Source organism: Vicugna pacos, chromosome 17, assembly GCF_048564905.1.
Source record: "Vicugna pacos chromosome 17, VicPac4, whole genome shotgun sequence".
NCBI lineage: Eukaryota > Metazoa > Chordata > Mammalia > Artiodactyla > Camelidae > Vicugna > Vicugna pacos.
In genome coordinates this window covers 9215615-9230796 of record NC_133003.1, presented here as the reverse complement: position 1 = coordinate 9230796, position 15182 = coordinate 9215615, and the positions used below count along the sequence as shown (strand labels likewise).

At 41.1% G+C, this 15182-nt stretch overlaps 1 long non-coding RNA gene across 1 annotated transcript in view; it reads left to right on the top strand.

The window, feature by feature from the left end:
• The first annotated feature begins 8756 nt into the window (after positions 1 to 8756).
• The window catches only part of LOC116284033 (uncharacterized), a 73596-nt gene continuing 67170 nt past the window's right edge, over positions 8757 to 15182 (top strand). The window contains exon 1 of the long non-coding RNA XR_004193821.2: positions 8757 to 8896. This is a non-coding gene — a long non-coding RNA (uncharacterized lncRNA). The remainder of the gene's footprint in view (positions 8897 to 15182) is intronic.

Below are 15182 nucleotides of genomic sequence, written 5' to 3'. Positions count from 1 at the left end.
TACAGGAATATTTTTTTTTTAGGGTCTATCTCCTAAGGCAAAGAAAACAAAAGAAAAAATAAACAAATGGGACCTAGTTAAACTAAAAAACTTTTGCACAGCAAAGAACACCATCAACAAAATGAAAACGCAACCAGCCGAAGTGGAGAAAATATTTGCAAATGATAAGGGGTTAATATCTAAATAAATATAAGGGGTTAATATCAAAAATATATAAACAACTCAAAGTCAAAAGAAAAGAACCCAATTTTAAAAATTGGCAGAAGATCTGAATAGACATTATTTCTAAAGAAGGCATACAAATAGCCAACAGGCCTATGAAAAGATGCTCAATATCATGAATCATCAGAGAAATGCAAATTAAAACCACAGTGAGATACCACGTCATACCTGTCAGAATGGCCATCATCAGAAAGACCACAAATAACAAATACTGACAAGGATGTGGAGAAAAAGGACCCCTAGTTCACTTTTGATGGGGATGTAAATTGCTGCAGCAATTATGGAAACTGGTATGGAGGTTCATAAAACTAAAAATAGAGCTATCATATGATTCAGCAATTCCACTCTTGAGTATATATTCAAAGAAAAGAAAAATGCTAATTCAAGAAGATACATGCATCCCAATATTCTTGGTAGCATTATTTACAACAGCCAAGATATGAAACAACCTAAGCGTCCATCAACTGATGACTGGATAGAGAAAAAGGGTATATATACAGTGGAATATTACTCAGCCTTAAAAAAGAATAAAATTTTGCCATTTGCAACAACTATGGATGGACCAGGATGGTATTATGCTTAGTGAAATAAATCAGAGAAAGACAAATTATGATATTATCAGGTACACTTGAAATCTAAAAAATGAGACAAACAATTGAATATAACAAAACAGAAACAGACTCACAGATATAGAGAACAAACTAATGGTTACCAGTGGGGACAGGGAACGGGGAGGGACAAGATGGGGGACAGGATTAAGAGGTACAAACTACTACGTATAAAATAAATAAGCTACAATGATATATTGTACAACACAAGGGATATGGCTAATATTTTACAATAACTTTAAAAATGGGGTATAATCTATAAAATACTGGATCTCTCTGCTGTACACCTGAAACTAATATATTATAAATCAACTACAGTTCAACAAAAAAGGAAACTGCATACATACATAACTGAGTGCATTTATGCTCATTCACTCTGTGAAGTGAAACCAATTGCATCACGAATTAGATCCCCTGCCTTTGGTTTCCAGCTACATTGCCTATGAGCTGTGTGATCCCGGGGAACTGATGTAAGTTCTCTGAATGTTATTTCCAAAACATGAAAAAGGATTTCTCCTGCTTTGACAGGGATGATGCAACACAATGAATTAACAGATACGAAGGTACCTCAGGAAGGGTGTGCTCACATATTTAAACATTTATTTATTATACTATTATTACAACAGGAAATTGATTTAGGGGCATTCTGATCTACAGTATTTCCACAGATTAAATAATATGCCAGGTATGGACCTGATGCTTTTAAATATAGTGTGTTTTAAATATAGTATCTGTGTGTATGCCCCGACCCAGAGAACGTGGTGAAAATAACGCTGCATGATTTCCAAGACTGGGTCGCAGAAGACATTTCATCTTCCACCTTCTGTGCTGGAACACTTGCTGTTGGAACTCTGAGCTGCCATGTGGGAAATCTGAGCCCCTTAAGGTCGCCATGATGATGAGGCCTTTTGGAGAAATGATGTGGAGAGGCCCTGAGATCCTGTGAGCCCTGACTGCTTGGATCACCTTGGCATGGGAACCAAACATGCAAGTGAAGAAGTCGTTAGGTAGTTCCAGGCTTCATCCACCCAAGTCAGCCCCAGCCGTTTGAGTCTTTCCAGCTGCGCTTCCAGGCAGTACAGCACAGACCAGCCACGCTGGCTGTACCCTGTCCCAGCTCCTGACCTGCAGAGTTCATAAGCAAAACAAGATAGTCGTGGATATGAAAGAGTAGGAAGCTAGCATGATGGCTACGGAATTGTTCAGCTGTCCCTGCAGCTAAACGGATCTTACGACTAACACGCTCCCCTCCTTGTGCCCTGTTTTCTTAGAATAACTTACCCTTTTACCCTAGAAGTCTCGAAAGAAGTTCAGGGACTGAACCTCAGGAAAACAGGCAGACCCTCCACAATTCCTTCAAAACAACAGCAAGTTCTCATCAGGATGAAAGGAATGTCGCCCCTGCTCACACCCTGATGGTTGTCACCCTCCTGTTCCCAATTTTGTATAAAACCCCAGGACACTTCCCTCAAGACGGGCTCACTGTCTTTAAGACATCAGCCTGCTGTGACTGCCTTTCCCTGACAAAGCGATAAAGCTGTTCTTTTCAGATTCTTCCCAAACTCTGCCTTCGACTCTCGGTTCAGCCATTGGGGACCAGAGGCCGGTTTTTCAGCAACAGATATACCATTGAATTCTGGAGTGGTGCATTACACAGTAATAAGTAGTCAGAACCATTTCTTAATCAGTTTCCACAAAACCCCGCGTAATCCGCATCTTCATAGACGGAATCTGAGAGTCAGAAAACTTGAGTAACTTGTAGATCTATCTTTGATGGCAGTGGATCTGGGGTTAGAACTCAGGTCTGCCTGACGGTGGACTCTTTCTTCTAGCTGCAACTGGGCTGACCCCTGCGGGCACGTGCGGTCCCAGCCCTCTAAGTCCGAAGGCCGGAGGGGTGGGAGGAGAGACGTGCCTTCTGGCTTTGATGTTTGTTTGTTTCTGGGCTGTCTACAGGATGATCATTTGAGGAGCCTTCCACATTTGTTATTATCTGCCTCAGACATCTTAATTAAATGCTTTGGAGGCCGGTACCATACCATCAAATCTCTAAGCACTTTTCTCTCTCGGTGGGGGGAAAAATAAACATAAACTAAAATTTCTGCTCACTGTTCAGATTCTAGCTATTGATTTTGGCTCTTGTTTTTAACCTATTTTCTCCCTGAGAGTGCAAGTCCCATGAAGAGATAAGAATAAATAAAAGCAAGTTGGTGCTGTCTGGGTGAATGGCACCCAGACACCCGATAAGGGCTTGGGCTGATGGTTCAATACGAGAAGCGTTAAGAGACCTCAAGTTCAAACTTGTTTGCACTTGAAAAATCCTTTCTTGGAACCCCCGTTGAAGTTGACTCTACATATACCCTCATGATAAGAATTAGAAAGACAAGGATTGAGAGACAAATCAAGAAAGCAAAAGGATGATGAATCCAGTAGCGAACATTTCATCAACTAGTCTTTTACATGGAAAAAGAATTCACTCCCTCAGTTTTACCAGATAAAGAGCCCAAGGCCCTAAGAGCACATGTGGTGTTTCCCAGGTGGCAGGGGTGAGGTCGGTCCTTGGAGGAGAATTCTCCCTTCTCGACTCTTGCTCCCAAAAAGCTGCCTTATTTATTTCTGTATTCTTCACATTTATTTTTATTTGATGCAGTTGATGTGACTGATGCTTGTTTTGCATAAAATGGGCCACTGTGGTTCTGTGAGGCTGTACTTAGAATAAGACTGGTTAACAGATTTTTGGAGAGAGTGGGAGGTGGAGGAAGAAGGAACACGGTTTGTTTAAAAGATGAGATACCAACAGCATGGCAGCAGCTGTGGCTCCCACTGGGCGATCTGCATAGGTTATTTTTCGTTTAATCTTCCCTGAGGTCAGTTTCCTTATTTTCCATATTTGTGCAAGGAATGACATTTAAAGACTTTAAGTTACCTTGGAAATGGCAAAGCTCTGGCTTGAACACCCATTTACTTTTTTTCCCCAAGCCTATGTCTGTTCTGCTGCGCTGGTGTTTCCTGTGATATTCAAGGTGATCTCAGTTCTCAGACAGGGTATATTTCAATATTTATGTGTTTATTTAAGACTGCATTAGAAAAATAATACAATAGGCATATAAAGCTCAAATGTGCATGGGTCTCATTTCTTATAACAGCATTAAGATACATATTTAAGTTTTTAAAAGTACATAGGGTTAAAGAAAAATATTTACTAAGTAATCACATAAATAATAATGTAAAATAGTTCAGGTAAAAATATGAAGTAGTATGCAATGAAGTTGGAAGTCTGAGAAGTTGTGCGCTGTGTTAGACTGTTGTATCATTGATTGGCTATTGGCTTTCAAGGATTTCAAAGAATTTGGTCAGATTTACTGAGACTTAACACAAGTGAGGTATAGATTTAAAGTGGTATCAGTGACATTAGGGTTAGAGTTTATGCTATTAAAGAAAAAGTCTCACTCTTTCGAACGTATCTGTTTCACTTAGTAGGCATGTCAATCTCATATATTCACAAAGTGTTGTTTTCTGGTGGGGACACTGTCCATCTCTCCATCCATCTGTCCATCCATCCATCTGTCCATCCATTCATCCATCTGTCTATTCGTTCAGTGGAGTTTATTGGGTACCCGAAATATAGTAGATACAGTGTAATTAATGCACATCCCCTATGTTGCAGTGGCTCGTGTCTGCTGGTAGCAACTGTTATACAAACATTTATTCTTGACATGAATCTTTGTGAGCAAAGTGAGAGGGGGTCAACTGAGGACTGAATTACTCTCCAAGTCTTAAGAGCTCTGACAAAACTTCATAGTGCAGAGAATTCCACTGTGGATAATAGGCTGGCACTAAATCCAGTCCACACGCAGGACAGATTTTAAAAAAAAAAACCTGCTACCTACATCTGAGAAATCATGGGACTCTAGTTTGGGGTAAAGGTTGGCACCTCACAATGTGAAAAATCTAGCATAATTATGACCCAAAGCTTGTGCTATTTTAACAATATCCTTCTTTGTTAGATAGAATTATTTTTAGTAACAATCCTCGTAACAATAATGGCCAAAAGAGAAACACAGAATAATGGATTATATGTTTTAATTACACTAATGTATTCTTTGAACAAAGGGGACGATGTATGGTTCACTCATAGTAACGAATAATAACATTACGGTTGATTTTTGAGGCTTGCTTTCTGTTAATTTGTGGATAACCTCATCAAAATTAAGCTTAACACATTCCTTAAAAAAAGGGGGGGGGGCTAGCTAGATCCTTAAAAATCTGTTTCACTCACAATTGATCAGAGAACACATTTGGTTAATTTGAATTTCAAAAAGTTCAGCATATACTGAAGTAGTTATGAAAAAATCTTAACCAGAAGGATCCATTTGGCTGAGATGATAAAAATTCCATTTGATGATAAATCTCCCCCAATGCTATTACCCATGTATTTGTTTCTTCAGGAGAGAGTGATGGATGGTAAGGGCTTAAATCCATGTTTCTGCCGTTGAGTTGTAAACACGAAACACCAGGCAGTGACAGAACTCATTGCTCAAGTTCTGTTTCTTGTCTCTGCAAATCACCGTGCCATCATTGCTAATTTCCAAGCCACGGTTTAAACTGAGGGATACGCAGAACAGCAGGGCCGAGAAACAGGAGCTCAGCCTGAAGTCAGCTCGGAGGATTCAGACCGTCCCCAAGTGACTGTCGAAGTGAATTCGTATAGCTGGGTCTAGGTGCTCTGGGTCAGGCTGTCTGACTGAGGATTTTCTGAATGTCATGTAGAAATAATAAAATAGGCTAATTTTCTGCTTCTATATATATATGTATTTTTTTTAAATTCAACTATAACCGTCACAAGTGCTTAGAACTTAAACAGCAACATAGTTTTTTAGGGAGGAAGATCTCAATATCACTGGCATTATTCAGATGTGCTAGCGTGTGGCGTTAATACACAGTAGGCTGACTGTTAGTCCATTTTATTCCTGTTTTAGCCTTGTCCGTGGGCACCACATCCCTGCCTTATTGACTGCAGTGGGGGCCAGCCACTCCTGGGCCTCCCTCTGTGTGCCCCTGGTCTTGGGCAATCTTGTTAGATGGTAGAGCTAAATCTTGTCTAATCAGGCCCTTGGAATTGGGCCTGGCCTTTCCAGTAAGGTAATAATGTTGTTAGTAACAGTGACAATAAACGTCTAATTCCTGGAATGAGACTAAGTTTCCTGGGAGAAAGCAGAAGTGTGTCCAGGTAAGGACTTCTGCCTCCCACCTGCCCTCTGGGATTCCCTGGTGTCAGGAGTGACAGCAGGTCACCTTCTCAGTGCAGGGGAGTGAGACACACTGTGTTCTGCTGTTCTCATCTTACTGACGGATAAGCTGGCTTCAGCTGTTGACTTGCAGCTTCAGCGATGGCTTTCAGTTCCTACACCCACGTCTCCTCATCTGGAAGAGCGCAGATGCCACACTGGATCAGGAGGCACACGTGCAGATGGCCACAGGGGCCAGGCTGGCAGGACTGTGAGTGCAGAAAGCAGGCCGCCGCCCAGAGGGCGGGGTGGAGACTGAGAACCAGAGGGAGGGCCCACCTTCTGTCCAAAGGGAATAGACCACCTACTTCTTTTTGGCCAATCACTGCCACATGCAGGTTCAGTGCTGCCCAATATTTTAGGTTTTCAAAAAATATCTCTGGGAGGGTGTAGCTCAGTGGTAGAGTGCGTGCTTAGCATGCACGAGGCCCTGGGTTCCATCCCCAGTACCTCCATTAAAAAAAAAAATCGGTTGTCTCTTCTATTTTAAACCTCATGTTCCGAAATGTTGGCAATGAATTTAAAATATCGAAAAACCTATATAAGCCAAACAAGGTAAATCTGCCGGCCAGTTTATGGTCTCCAAACTTGGTGCGCGTTCCAGTCCTTGGGTTTTGTTCATGGTTCCACCTTGCTGGAAGAAGAGAGGCTTGGCTGTATTTCCTGAGCAGGGCATCCAAAGAATCTGGTCTGATGCCAAGCTCATAGCTTGGACTTTCCCGGGTCAGTGAGTGCGTCGCTGGTTTGGTCCGGATCTGTTTAACCCATCCAGATCTCGTCCACCAGGCTGGGAGAAGAGGGGGTTACCTCTCATCTGTGATCTCCATTCTGTGCCGTGGCTTTGCGCTCTGTTTCGGATCAAGTTGACTTTGGCTATTGGGACATAAATACAAATAGAAATGGAAATGAAACAAAGGGAAACTCCCAAAGGAGACAGAGAAAATGAAAGTGCAGCATCGTCTCGTGCTAATAAGCCTTTTTATTTTTATGATGAGACATAGAGCCATACCCTTTTTGAAGGGATACATTAAATAAGAACTGTCTTTACTGTTTGCTTTTTAAATACGTGTGCATGTGCGTGTATGTGTGTGCACGCGTGCTAGCATTTCCAACCTGAGCAGTTAATTATTACGGATGCTTTTTTTCTTTTTTTAACTTGCAATTCACCGCACGTCACTCTTACTGCCCACTTTAGTTCTTCTTCTGTTATTGCTTTGGTATTTTTCTAAAATGTACAAAATATTATTTTAGAGAAACTCTGCCAAGAACTTTCAAAGGTTAACAAGGGATGGGAAGGCATTGAAATTAAGAAGGGGAACAGGGAAGCAGGAAGCAGGAGAAGGCAGAGGCAGGGGCAGTAAAGCCTGAACAGAATTATTCCTCATTTCAGTCATTAATCAAAGCTATTGCTCCTTATTATCCTGCTGGGTCCTGGTGGGCTCACCTCTACGACAGAAACCTGTGCTCTCTCGTTCTTTTGTTCCATGTTCCCTTTGTGGTGGGAGAAGGCACTTATTCAAATAGAATGCCATTTCCGGAGAAATTAAAACCCGTATTGCAAGTCAGTGTGTGAGAATTCTCTCTTCCCCAATTTTCCATGCCATAAAGGACATTTTCATTTGCATTGTTTGCTGTGAACAATTAAAGTGGAGGAGAGAGCATGCTCCTTTTGTAAATTAAACCTTTTCAGAAGAGGATTAGAAGTGATCCTGTAAACAGGCTTTTTAGTGTGAAAGCATAAGCTTTAACTCTGAATTGAAAACCAATACCACACGGAAACTGAAGCCAGAGCATTTAATTAATCTACCGTTTATCCTCTTGTACTGGGATAAACAAAAAGAAACTATAATTTTCTTAGGACGTTTCTGTTGGATTTTTAGGGCCAATCACATTAACTGAGACGGTAATTATTAGTGCAAAGGACTGCTTTGCAATCACAGGAACAATACTGAAAGTCTCCATGCTTGAAATTTAATCTGTCTCTCACTGCTGTGATCTCATAAAAGGGTACCCGAATTTCAGCCGTTCACAAAGTACTCCTTGCATTTGTCTGTACTTGCCTGTTTTTATTTAACTCCTGGAAAAGAAAGTGTCTGCATCTGTCATTTAAAACAATTATTCTAAAATATTGCCTCATTGGTGAAAGGAACAAAGCATTCTTGGCAGGGACCAAGAAATGATTTATACATAACACTTGCAATGAATAGTTCACTTTTTAATTTGCATACATAGACACAAGCCAAGAGAAACCAGGAATGTAATTTCACAATCTGTATGAGAATTTCAAGGCTAAATGTCAAAGACAAAAGAGCTTAGGGAAGAAGAAAAAAATCGACATTAATGACAAAGGGATGATCATCCTTGTAACTTACGCTATTTTCACATCCCTAATTATTGAAATAGGTGTCTTTTTAGGACAGACTTGGTTATACAGAATCCTTGTGGGTTTTCAACCTCAGGTCTTGCTTGAAATACAGGAACTTGGGCCCTACTCCAAATCAATGAATCAGAATATCTAATTTATGAGCCTGGAATGGGATCTAGGAAACTGAATTTTAGACAAGCGACCTAGAGGACTGTGATGCAGAGCACATTTTGGGAAACCCTGCACTAAAGCTGTAACAGATTATCCATGTTTATCAGACATTTTGCTAGCAGCTAAGTGCTTTTTAAACTCAGTAGAGAAAGAGATTGTTCTTCAAGTACAGAGATGCTCTGACAGAGGGAGGTGGTCATTCTAAGAACTGGCAGCTTTGACCTGCCCTTCAACCTTAAGAGGTAACCCAGGAAGCATCCCCGTGAGCTGTTTGTGTGTGTGTGTGTGTATTTATTGAAGTACAGTCAGTTTACAGTGTTGATCAATTTCTGGTGCTTAATGCTTCAGTCATGCATGAACATACATATATTCGTTTTCATGTTCTTTTTCATTATAGGTTACTACAAGATATTAAATATAGTCCCCTGTGCTGTACAGTATGAACTTATTGTTTATCTATTTTATATATGGTAGTTAGTATCTGCAAATCCTGAACTCCCAATTTATCTCCCCCCCGCAACTGGTAACCATAAGTTTGCTTTCTATGTCTGTGAGTGTGTTTCTGTTTTGTAAATAAGTTTGTTTGTCTTTTTTTTTTTTTAGATTTCGCATATGAGTGATATCATATGGTATTTTTCATTCTTTGTCTGGCTAACTTCACTTAGAATGATGATCTCTGGGTCCATCCATGTTGCTGCAAATGGCATTATTGTATTCTTTTTATGGCTGAGTAGTATCCCATTGTATAAATATATCACAACTTCTTTATCCAGTCATCTGTGGATGGACATTTAGGTTGCTTCCATGTCATGGCTGTTATAAATAGTGCTACTATGAACATTGGGGTGCATGTGTCTTTTTGAATTAGGGTTCCCTCAGGATATATGCCCAGGAATGGGATTGCTGGATCATAGGGTAAGTCTATATTGTATTTTTTGAGGAATCTCAATACTGTTTTCCATAATGGCCAAACTGCATTCTCACCAGCAGTGTAGGAGGGTTCCCTTTCCTCCACAGCCTCTCCAGCATTTATTGCTTGTGGACTTTTGAATGCTGGCCATTCTGACTGGTGTGAGGTGATACCTCATTGTAGTTTTGTTTGCATTTCTCTGATAATTAGCGATATTGAGGATTTTTTTCATGTGTCTATTGGCCATTTGTATGTCTTTAGTGGCAAATTGCTTGTTTAGGTCTTCTGCTCATTTTTGATTGGGTTGTTTTTTTCTTATTAAGTTGTATGAGCTCTTTATATATTCTGGAAATTAAGCCTCTGTCAGTCTCATCTTTGCAAAGATTTTTTCCCATTCCGTAGGTTGTCGTTTTGTTTTGCTTTTGGTTTCCTTTGCAAAAGCTTTCCTTTGTGCAAAAGCTTGTAAGTTTAATTAGGTCCTATTTGTTTATTTTTGCTTTTATTTCTATTGCCTGGGGAGACTTCCCTGGGAGAACATGGCTGAGATGTATGTTGGATAATGCTTTGCCTATGCTTTCTTCTAGGAGGTTTATAGTGTTTTTTCTTATGTTTAAGTCTCTTTTTGTGCATATATATTTTTATTGAAGTATAGTCAGTTTACAATGTTGTGTCAGTTTCTGGTGTACAACATAATGTTTCGATCATACATGAACATACATATATTTGTTTTCATATCCTTTTTCACTGTAAGTTGCTACAAGATACTGAATATAGTTTCCCGTGCTGTACAGTATGAACTTGTTGTTTATCAGATTTTGTGAGAATCCTCCTGCATTTTGAAGCGAGAGACACTCTGCCAGAATTCAGTAGGCGTTCTGTGCGATTCGGTGGGTTTGTAGATGCAATTCTTGGTGTGTTTGTGGGAGAGGGCGAGCTGGGAGTCTCTCTACTCCACCGTCTTGGCACTTCCCTGTTTAAGTCTTTAAGTCGCTCGGGAGCTGTTGACAATTAGCCCACCTGTCTCCTCCAGCGTAATTCAACAGAAGTCCTCCTGGTTCCTTCCTGGGAAGAACTACAAAGTTAACAGAAATATTCTTGTGAGAATTTTACTGCTGTTTCGGGGGACTTGTAACTAATCAGGACAAACCCGATTTCAGTCTGACCAGCTGTTCAAGGCCATTGTCTGTTCTGATTAGCCATAGCCCCAGCCATCTCGTTAGTGGATATTCTATATAACCAGTGTTTTTATTGAATTCTTGTGGCCAACAGCAATATTTGGCTGCTTAAGGACTCTTCCCAGCTCCATTTTTGCCTTCTTGCTTTCCACTCTGAAGGATGGTGAAGTCCATGTTGCTTTTCCCACTTCCCTTGCAGCCAAGAATGGCCCTGTCAGAGAGCTTTGAATATGGTGATGAAAGAGGATGTCTTCCGGGTCCTTCTAAGAAGGATTTTTTTCTCCCTGATGAGGGCAGGAGGGTATCCAAAGAGAGCTTCCCTTCCATCCTGGCTGCCCATGGAAGCCATCACCCAAGGAAGTGATGCCGGAGGTGACAGCAGCCGCTCACCTCCCCAGGGCAGAGTCCAAGAGAACCTTAGACACCAGTCCTCCACATGTTCACGGCAGAGCTGACAGACTGACCTTGGAACCTACTCCAGACTTGTTAAAAATCAGTGTCTTAAATTTTAGGTCTCACTGTAGTTTAGCATTTTTGCTTCGTTTACCCAAGAGCGTTCTCTCACTGACGTTGTCCACAACAAACCTCTTTCTTCTTCTCTACGCCATCTTCTCTTAGTGGAATATCTTCCCAAGGAAACTTTTTTTTTAAAGTAGTATTTCAGAGTTTCTAACTGGATGAACCATGGTATAATTTGTACACAGACACAGCTCAGATTCAAGAGCAAACTATCAGAACATCCTAAGTGGAACTCTGTCACCTGCACAAGACCTGAAAACTATCTTCTTACCCATCATTTTATTAATTGATTGATCTCGACCTTGTCTTACTCTGAAATGTGTTTAGAAAAACTTACAAGTATTTGCCGATTATAGACACATTACATAAGAAGAATTAGGATGGAATCTGAAGGGAAACAAGGGTTAGGGCATCCCATAGAGCCTGGAGACAAGAAGAGAGAAAACACAGAACCTGAGACCCTCTGGGGTTGGGACGTGTATTTGGTTTTAAACCGAGTCATTATTCAAAGCCAGCCAATTGTTGAGAACAATTGTAACTATTCCTGATTCTAATGTCAGGAAGGATGTGTTTTTTCGAGGATCCTTGTCAGTGGAGCATTGTGTAGTGGGGTCAGGCTGTGAGATGAGGCGCTCCTGCACACTGGCTGGCAGGCGGCACCCCCCCTGCCAGCATACATGGCCCTTCCTGGAGCTGTCAGACAGCCCGAAGTGAGGCAGAGGGGGGACAACAGACCACCAGAAGGGGATTTCGGGAGCACACTCCGATAACCCTTGCCTAGCTCAAATAGATGGAATCTAATTTTTCCCAGAAAGTGTTGTGATTTTAGTATAAAGATTAACAGCATAGAGTCTGATGCCAGGCTGCCTGGCTTTGAGTCCTAGCCTTGCTGCCTGTTGGTGGAATGACCACGGACAAGTTATATAATCCTTCTGTGCCTCAGTTTCCCCGCAGGGATGATAACACTTAGTTCCTAGAGTTTTGTGGGAACAGTGTGTGTTAGAGTGCCAGGCACAGAGAAAGCATTACATAAATTTGATGATCCTATTTAGGGCATGGAACTAAACCATCCAGAATGTTCCACACCCAACGGCAATACAGGAGAGACAAGGAGGAGCCTTTCCCACACTAAGCAGTTCTGGTACATCCACTGGCTGTTTTAAAAATCCAACTCATTTCTGACACTGTCTGGAGATCACGTCAGGTCCCATAGGTTAAGAGCTCAGTCTTGCAAGACTGCCCTCGGCTTCAGATGCCAACTGCAAGTCCAGATTGTCACCTGTGCTCTGACTAACTGTTGGGTGTAGATCACAGGTTCCCATGCCCCCTTCTTTGGGTCCAGTTAATTTGCTAGAGCGGCTCACAGATCTCAAAGAATCATTTTATTCACTAGATCACCACTTTATTATAAAAAAGATATATTTTTCCTACTATGAATGTGCAAATTCTCTGCAAGTTTCTTCGTACTCCTTTCTCCTCATTATTGGCACTTTGAGAACGTTCATGTTAGTCAACAAGAAAGAATGTTCCTCCAGTCCTGGGGTAATAACATTGCTGGATTTCATTCAGGAAATTCTGGAATTGGTTGATCACCCTTACTCCCAGTTCCCTGTCCAAACATGATGCAATTTGAGACCCTCTGGGTTTTTCGTTTCCCTCTATTTGTTGCCTTTTGGTCTCGTGTCAAGGACTTATTGTCATCAGAACAATAATAACAAAACCCCTTTGTTCTTTCATTGGTCTCTTGGGTGGCTTTAGTGGTATTGAATTCAGACGTATATTTGCTGTTTCTTGAAACCATGAATTCCACATCTCAGTGGGGTCATGACAGCCCTACCGCATGAGATATTTCAAATTGTATGGCATGTGTTTGAGAGATTTCTATGGAACAAAAGGAATATATGTGTCAGGAGGAAGGACTGGGGGTGGACGGAACCTATTCATACCTCCAAGATTATGGAAAACTCCATCTGCTTAAAATAGCCTCCCTTTGTGGCAGGTACTGTTGGCTGCCTACCGTAAATCCATTTCTCTTCTTCCTTTCTGGCAGGATCCCTGATTTTGTTCAGGGCTGCCATGTATGTAGTTAAAAAGAGTCATCTCCTGGAGTGCCTTTGTGTTATGGAGCTGTTCTGTATCTTGATGGTGGCCATAGTTATATGTGTCTACACAGACAATAAAATGTCACAGAATTATATACACAGACACAGAAGGAAAATGAAAAACGAGTTCATGAAAAAAATCTAGTGAAACCTTCATTGGGTCAGCAGTCTAATTAATTGCAACCTGTCCATGTAAATTTCTTCATTCTGATCATGTATCAGTAATGGAAGTTGTTACCTTTGGGGGAGGCAGTGTGATGGCGAGAAGGGGCCCCTTGGGATGATTTTTTGCAGCTTCTTGTGACTATACTTCTTTCCAGATAAAAACTTAAAAAAAATTGATGCTGACCCAGACTTCTCTGCACACAAGGATAACCCTGGGACTCAAGTTTGACCAGTGAGATTTAAGAAGAGTTGCACAGGTGGTGGTCTTCAGGGTGGCAAGCTGCTGTTGTGAGCCACTGAGATTCTCGAGTTTTTGTGGCCACAGCAAAGCTGACCATGAGCCTTTGACAAGAAGCCGTCCGTGGAGGACGTTGCAAAAATGCAAAAGCCGTGATCTAAGGAGGAAATTGTGATTAGAACTGGAAACTAGAGTCAGGTGCTGAAGAATGAGAACCCGGGGCTGATAAATTCTCTAAATCCTGCCAGCCGTTTTCTTTCCTATCATATGACACATAGTGATGCTAAGTCGGGGCTCTGTTAGCGGCTATGTGTGTTCTAATCCCAGCTCCTCCATTTGCAAACTGTATCCCTGGTCAAGTTGCATATTATCTTTTCTAAAATAGGATAATAAACAGGATTTAAACATGCATTAGGATACAAGGATGATTAAACGCGTGAATATACAGCACCTCGAACAGTGTTTTGTCTCTACTACCCACTCAATATCCAGCTGGTGTCAGTGAGAGAGGGTCCCCTCCATCCCGCTATGCCACAGTACTCTGCTTTTGGCTGAGACAGTTAAGAAAACTACCAGAGTGGTGAACATAAGCACTGACCCACTGGGATGAAGGTTCTAGAAGGAGTTAAGGCAAGACAGATGAAAGTCTGAAAATTGAGTCCAATAAGAAACACTTCATTTTTTTTCAGTTCATGTTTATGCATTAGCCAAACTGCTTTTTTAAAAAAAATTTTTATTGAAGCATAGTTGATTTACAATGTTAGTTTCAGGTGTACAGCAAAGTGATTCAGTTATACATGTACTTTTTTTTTAATGGAGGTACTGGAAATTGAACCCAGAACCTTGTGCATGCTGAGCATGCACTCTACCACTGGGCTATACCCTCCCCCTGAGATTCTCTCTCTCTCTCTCTCTCCCTCTCTTCCTATTTCCCTGGGAATTGCCCTGTAAAGAAAAATGTGTTTACCAAAGGCAAAGACAGACTTTAAAATAATTTTGGTTTTTAGCTGAATTGCTGTTACTTTATTGCTGGAACATTTCAGCATCTGTAAAACTGGAGAGAAATATACAGAAGCCTCCATGTGTCCAGCACCTACATATAATAATCATCAACTCCTGACCATTCTTGGCTCATCGATGCCCTTTCTTCCCTTGCACCCCACCCAGATTATTGTCAAGAGAAGCCCAGATGTCATAGCATTTGGTTGAATAACTTTGAGAAATCATTTGCAATTAATTTCTTTCTAATAAAGGATAGCATGTTTGGACTTAGAGGATTCTCATTATGAGTCACATAGCATCAGAAAATTAGAGCATAATAATTCACTGGTGGGTGGTATATCAGCTTATTAAAATAGAGAGTGTGGGCTGTGATTATGGCCTGGAGCCAAGAGTCCACTGTACAAGCTACCAGCTTCT